The sequence below is a fragment of the Mastomys coucha genome, unplaced genomic scaffold (genome assembly GCF_008632895.1).
Source record: "Mastomys coucha isolate ucsf_1 unplaced genomic scaffold, UCSF_Mcou_1 pScaffold22, whole genome shotgun sequence".
Lineage (NCBI taxonomy): Eukaryota > Metazoa > Chordata > Mammalia > Rodentia > Muridae > Mastomys > Mastomys coucha.
In genome coordinates, this window is record NW_022196905.1 from 148,399,446 (window position 1) to 148,405,651 (window position 6,206).

At 37.2% G+C, this 6,206-nt stretch overlaps 1 long non-coding RNA gene across 1 annotated transcript in view; it reads left to right on the forward strand.

The window, feature by feature from the left end:
- LOC116071107 overlaps nucleotides 1-2,685 on the forward strand; it is a 42,619-nt gene extending 39,934 nt beyond the window's left edge. The window contains exon 3 of the long non-coding RNA XR_004110709.1: nucleotides 2,427-2,685. This is a non-coding gene — a long non-coding RNA (uncharacterized LOC116071107). The remainder of the gene's footprint in view (nucleotides 1-2,426) is intronic.
- Nucleotides 2,686-6,206: the final 3,521 nt, after the last annotated feature.

The following is a 6,206-nucleotide window of genomic DNA, read 5'->3' on the forward strand; positions in this document are numbered from 1 at the left end:
CAATAACAGCAAACAAGAGGATAGTCAAGAACAGTGATTATCTATGGCTACCTTCAAAGATCTGGTTATATTGAAACAATCAAATCATGTCTCTTCTGAAGTTAGGTGAGCTTCATTGCTCTTTCAAATAATTCCTATACTTTGAGATTTTTGGGCTTGTTCACGAGAGAAACAGGAGTATACATGTATAAAGGCTACATGTGGTGCATAATTGTTGATAATTTTTCTTTCTCATATATAAGTAATATTTACAAATATGGTTTGTCTCTGTTTGAGATAAAAAGGGATAGATCACTAAGTAAGTTCAATGTAGAATGCTGCTTGCTCAGGATAAATTACCCAGAATCTAAACTTGAGCAGCCATCTCCCATTACATAAGTACTTGATTTTCATTGCTTATGTACACACATAAATAATGTTCTGAGAGAGGCATTAAAAGGCATGCGTTTCACAGATTTAACCTCCAAGGCAGTTATAATAGATTGGAGCCAGAGAACAAACAGAAAAGCATACCTGTATGAATCTTGGAGTGGAACCTCACAAAGCAAAACATTTAAAGTCAGAAGTCAGGTAGTAATGGGAATGTCTGTGGTAAAAGGTTGAATGGAAAAACATGTAACAAATGCAGATACTTGGAACACTGTCCTATTGGGAAGTAAGTTATAGTAATAGCTACCACTTATCTAGTGTTAACTAGATGATACTCACATTTCTGATACTATAATCCCAAGGAAACAAAATTGCAGACTTATCTCCCTCATGAACACAGATCGAAACATTTTCAGTAAAATTATGGCAAAACAAATGCAAGATCACATCAAATGATCTCATTCATCAAGACCAAGCTAGCTTCATTTCAGAGATGCAGAGGTAGTTAATATAAGTATATTAATAAACACTACATATCACAAAATGTACTCAAGTATAGGAATCATTAGTCATCTTAGTAGATGCAGAAAAAACATTTGACAAAACCCAATATCCCCTGCTGATGAAAGTCATGGAGAGGCTATGCGTGGAGGGAGTATATCTCAACATAATAAATGTTATATATGATAAGCCTGAAGCTAGCATTAAGAGAAGTGTAACCTGAGATTTTTCTTCCTCCTGATGGTGATGCTGCCTCTTAGAACAGTGTGGGTCTATGCTCACTTCATGTACTAGCTTCCAAAATATGAACACAAGCTCTAAGAGGCAGCATCTGTTGTAGCTTCATTTTATAGGTAAAAGAAAATCATCAGATAGAGAAGGTGAAGTAAGTTGCTTGAAGGTACATAGTTTGGGAGTGAAGTTAGTTTCAACTTATAAAATAAAATTAGGGAAAGGAATATGTAAAAGCAATTAGTTTAGGAAAACCTAACAGCAAAAAGTTTAGTGATTTAACATGCAAGTCATAGATATTTAAGCAAAATTTAGACATGGTTGTTGCCTAAAACCGTTAGACAGGCATAAATAAGTGGCATTTAGAATGAATACATGGTATTAAGATTCAATCTTCACAATATATGTTTACAAAAAAACTGTATGCACAAAATATCAAAATAGCTTCAGGAACACTTTGGTGTGCATTTATTTGCCCTTGTTAGTATGACTGTAACAAAACTAGGATGTATAAAATAAAGAATTTTATTTCTTTCTGTTGCCATATTGCTAGACTTTGTCTACAGCTCTACAATATTCGCAAATACAATTGTCTCCACAATAAATGGGCTCTCTGCTATTGGGCATTTGTTTGGAATGACATGCAAGATCTAGGGCCCATAAACTTTGAGTCAGCTCTGTCTGGATACAGTTCTTATTACAGAAATGGATTCAGAAGAGAACCTATGACTACAATCTGTTTGGGAGCCATCTGCTGACATGGGACTGAGCTGTTCCTCCAGAAATACACACACCCAGAAGCTATGAGAGAAGCAGTTACCAAATTATATACTTGTTTCTTGAGACAAAAATATTGAATTTCATTTCTGATAAGCTAGATAAATAACTTGAGTAACTTTCCAGAGGGCGGGGTTGGGGGGAGGCTGTCAAGGCAAAAATGTCCACCTTCTGGAGAAAGGAGGAAAATAAATCTTTAACCATTATGCACTAGCTAACCAAATTTGTTCCATACAATGTAATGTAACATTGGTCTTCTATAGAACATCTGATGTTACAAATAAATGCCTTCCACAAGTTACCAAGGGTATTCCTTCCTTATTACTTCTGTGGAATTTTATTTGTCCCCTTTGGTAACCTTAGAATAGGCTTGTGATAAAAACTGGGTCAGTTCTTAATAGAGGTGAGTCACTAAGTAATGTTCCTAAGGACATTACAGTGACATCATCCTTTCCCTTGAGCAGGGTATTATAAACCCTTTCCAAAGCTAGGGAAATCTCTTACTTCTTATGGATTATACATCTATTTTCCTTTTCTTCTGTTTCCAGTTTCAACTTTCTGTGACCCTCTCCCCAGCCTGGAGCTGGTTCTCTCAGACCTTGCCTTGCCACAAATAGCCATGCTTCTCTCCAAGCTCCTGCTAATAGCCACACCTCTCTCCAAGTTCCTGTTATGCTGGAACTCATGCCTCTAGAGACTGAAGATGAAGATGCTGATTGGGCCGGGAGATGCTGATGGACTGGGGGAGGGGTTTCTGTTGGCCTTCTTGTTACACAGTTGAATACACATGGCAGACTGAAAGCATAACCATGGCTCAGTCCCATTTTTTATCTCCTCTCGCTGTCCGGTTCCCTTAATCTCTCTTCAGGCTCCTACCTCTCTTCCAGAAATCCATTTGTATTTAGCTGCAGGCAGCAACAACTTTCCATAGAGTGTATCTCATTGCTGCTAGCTCCAGTTGGGAGTGACCATGCTCACTAGGAGACCTATGGGTCTCAGGATTAATGAAGGTGGGGCAAAGGAAATGAATGGTAAAGGATGACCTGCACTCCACACTAGGAATGGGAAGTGTGGGTGCAGAAGGAATCTTCTTTCAAATTAAGTGAGCATGACAGGTAAAAAAAAAAATGGTACAAACAATTTATGATGAGTAAAGTTGTTCTAAAATATTTAGAGCTGCTACTTCTGTTACCTGCCTATGGATGTGGAATCCTTTTCAGTGAATTTTCAGCAGCATGAAACATATGAAGTTATCATAAATGGGAAACCCTATGTATGGTATAGTTGAAACACTATTTTTTAACATAATGTATTACTTATACTTACCACTATATGATTATTTTCCATATCTGTTACAATACAAATATAGTTAATTGTTAATACTTCTTGAAATGAATAATCCCTTTTAGTATATTAAGTGCTTTGTTGCATGGGTAGTGGAAATAGTGGAAAAAAGAGATTAGACTGAAGCTATTAAATGTGGTATGTTGTGGTAATTGAAAGGGAAAGCTTTTGGAAGATGAGATACAGTTACTGGCTCATTAATTTCAATTATATGGTTACCTGTTAATGAAAATAATTAAAATTTTGCCTTACACAGGACCTTTTGATGGGTCTTAATTTGGGGCAGTCATTGGTTGGCCATTCCCTCTATTTCTGCTCTATCATTGTCCCTGCACATCTTATAGGCAGGACATATTTTAGGTCTAAGGTTTTGTGGGTTGCTTGCTATTATCCCTCCACTGGAAGTCCTGCTTGGATATGGGAAGCATCCACTTCACAATCCATATCCTCCACTGCTAGGTGTCTTAGCTTGAGTCACTACCACAGACCCTTGGGTGCTTCTCCCACATTCTAACTGTCTGAAATTTCCTTCCCCCTCCCACATCCCCCTCCCATCCAGTTCCCTCCTTCCTTCCTCTTTTGATATTTATTTTATTTCCTCTTCTGAGAAAGATTCAACAATCATCACTTGGGCCATCCTTGTAATTTGGCTTCTTTGGGTCTATTGATTATATATGGGTATCTTGTACTTTATGGCTAATATCCACTTGCAAGTAAGTACATACCATGCATGACCTTTTGGGTCTGGATTACCTCAATGGGATGATATATTCTAGTTCTATCCATTTGCTTGTAAAAATAAAGATGTCCTTAATTTTTTTTTATTATACCCACTGTGCAGTATTCTGTTGTATAATGAACCAAGTTTTCTTTATCCACTCTTCAGTTGAAGGCCACTTAGGTGGTTTCCAGTTTCTGGCTATTACAAATAAAGTTACTATTAACATAGCTGAAGAAGTATCTTTGTGGCAGGGTGGAGCATCTTTTGTATATATGACCAAGAGTGTAGAGCTGAATCTTGAGGTACAAATATTCCTGATTTTCTGAGAAATCACGAAATTGATTTCCAGAATGGTTGTACAAGTTTGAACTCCCACCAGCAACGGCGAAGTGTCTCCTTTTCTCCACATCTTCACCAGCATGAGTTTTTGCTTAAGTGTTTAATCTTAGCCATCCTGATGGGGGTACCGTGGAATCTTAGTAGTTTTGATTTGTGTTTCACTGGTGGCTAAGGACTTTGAACATTTATTTCTTTAAATAATTAATTTTATTTCATGATATTTCTTTGAACTCTTCATCCTATTTCCATTCCTTTAACCTCTAAGGCTTCCTACCCACCAATTCCCGCCTTCACCTCTCTAACATTCCCTTTTCTGGGGCATCTAGCCTGCTCAGGACCAAGTGCCACCCCTCCTACTGATGCCAGATAAGGCAGTCCTCTGCTACAGATATAGCAGGAGCCATGGATTGGCACATGTATAGTCTTTGGTTGGTGGTCTGGGTTATTTCTTCCTATGGGATTGTAATCCCCTTCAGCTCCTTCAATCTTTTCCCTAACTCTTTCATTGGGGTCCCCAAGCTCTGTCCAATGGTTGGTTGTAAGTATCTGCATCTGCCTTACTCAGGTGCTGACAGAGCCTCTCATAGGATAGCCATACAAGCTCTTGTTTGCAAGTACATCTTGGTATTTGCAATAGTGTCAGGGTTTGGTGTCTGAAGATGGGATGGATCCTAAGGTGGGGAGGTCTTTGGATGGCCTTTCCTTCAGTCTCTGCTCCATTTTTGTCCCTGTATTTCCTTTAGACAGGAACAATTCTGGGTTAAAATTTTTGAGATGGGTGAGTTGAACATGTCTTTAAGTGCTTCTCAGCAATTAGAGATTCCTCTGTTGAGAATTCTGTTTAGCACTGTACCCAATTTTTAATTGAGTTATTTGGCTTATTAGAGTTTAACTTCTTGAATTCTTTTTATAATTCAGATATTAGTCCTCTGTCAGATCTAGGGTTGGTGATGATCTTTTCCCAATCTGAAGAGTCTTGTTTTGTTCTATTGATGGTATCCTTTGATTACACAAGATTTTTTGTTCTTTGAGGTTTCACTTATTAATTCTTGACATTAGTGCCTGAGCCATTGGTGTTTTGTTCAGGAAGTTGTCTCTTGTAACTGATGTGTTCAAGGCAATTTCTCATTTTCTGTTCTATTTGATTTAGTGTTGATTTGATTTTATGTTGATGTCTATGATCTATTTGGACTTGAAATTTGTGCAGGGTGATAAATATGTACTTATTTGTATTCTTCTACATGCAGATATCCAGTATGACAAGCACCATTTGGTTGACAATGTAGCTTTACTATTGTATGATTTTCACTTCTTTGTCAAAGTCAAGCATATCTGTGTGGGTTTATTGAAACAGCAAAACCTGTCTGTTTTAATAACAATACTATGCAGTTTTGAATTCTTTTGCTCTGTATTGCAGCCTGAAGTCAGGGATAGTTCAGTTCTTTTATTTTTTAGGATTGTTTTACCTATCCTGTATTTTCTGTTTTTCCATACCAAGTTGAGAATTGTTCTTTCAAGATAGGTAAAGAATTGTGTTGGGATTTTGATGGGAATTACATTGAATTTGTAGATTGCTTTTGGCAAGATGACCATTTTCCCTTTGTTAATTCTACCAATCCATGAACATGGGAGATCTTTCAATCTTTTGATAACTTCTTCAATTTTTTTCTTCAGATACTTATGAATTATGTTTTTGATGCGTTCTTGGATTCTGTTTGTGAGAACTTTTGCATAGATGTTAATAAGTTAAATTGGTCAGAAATTCTCTTTCTTTGTTGAGTCTTTGTATGGTTTAGGTATCAGAATGACTGTGGCCTCACAGGATGAATTTGGCAGTGTTTCTTCTATTTCTATTTTGTAGAATGGTTTGAGGAGTATGGGTATTAGCTGTTCTTTACCTGGCCAGGGATTTTTTTTTTTTTTT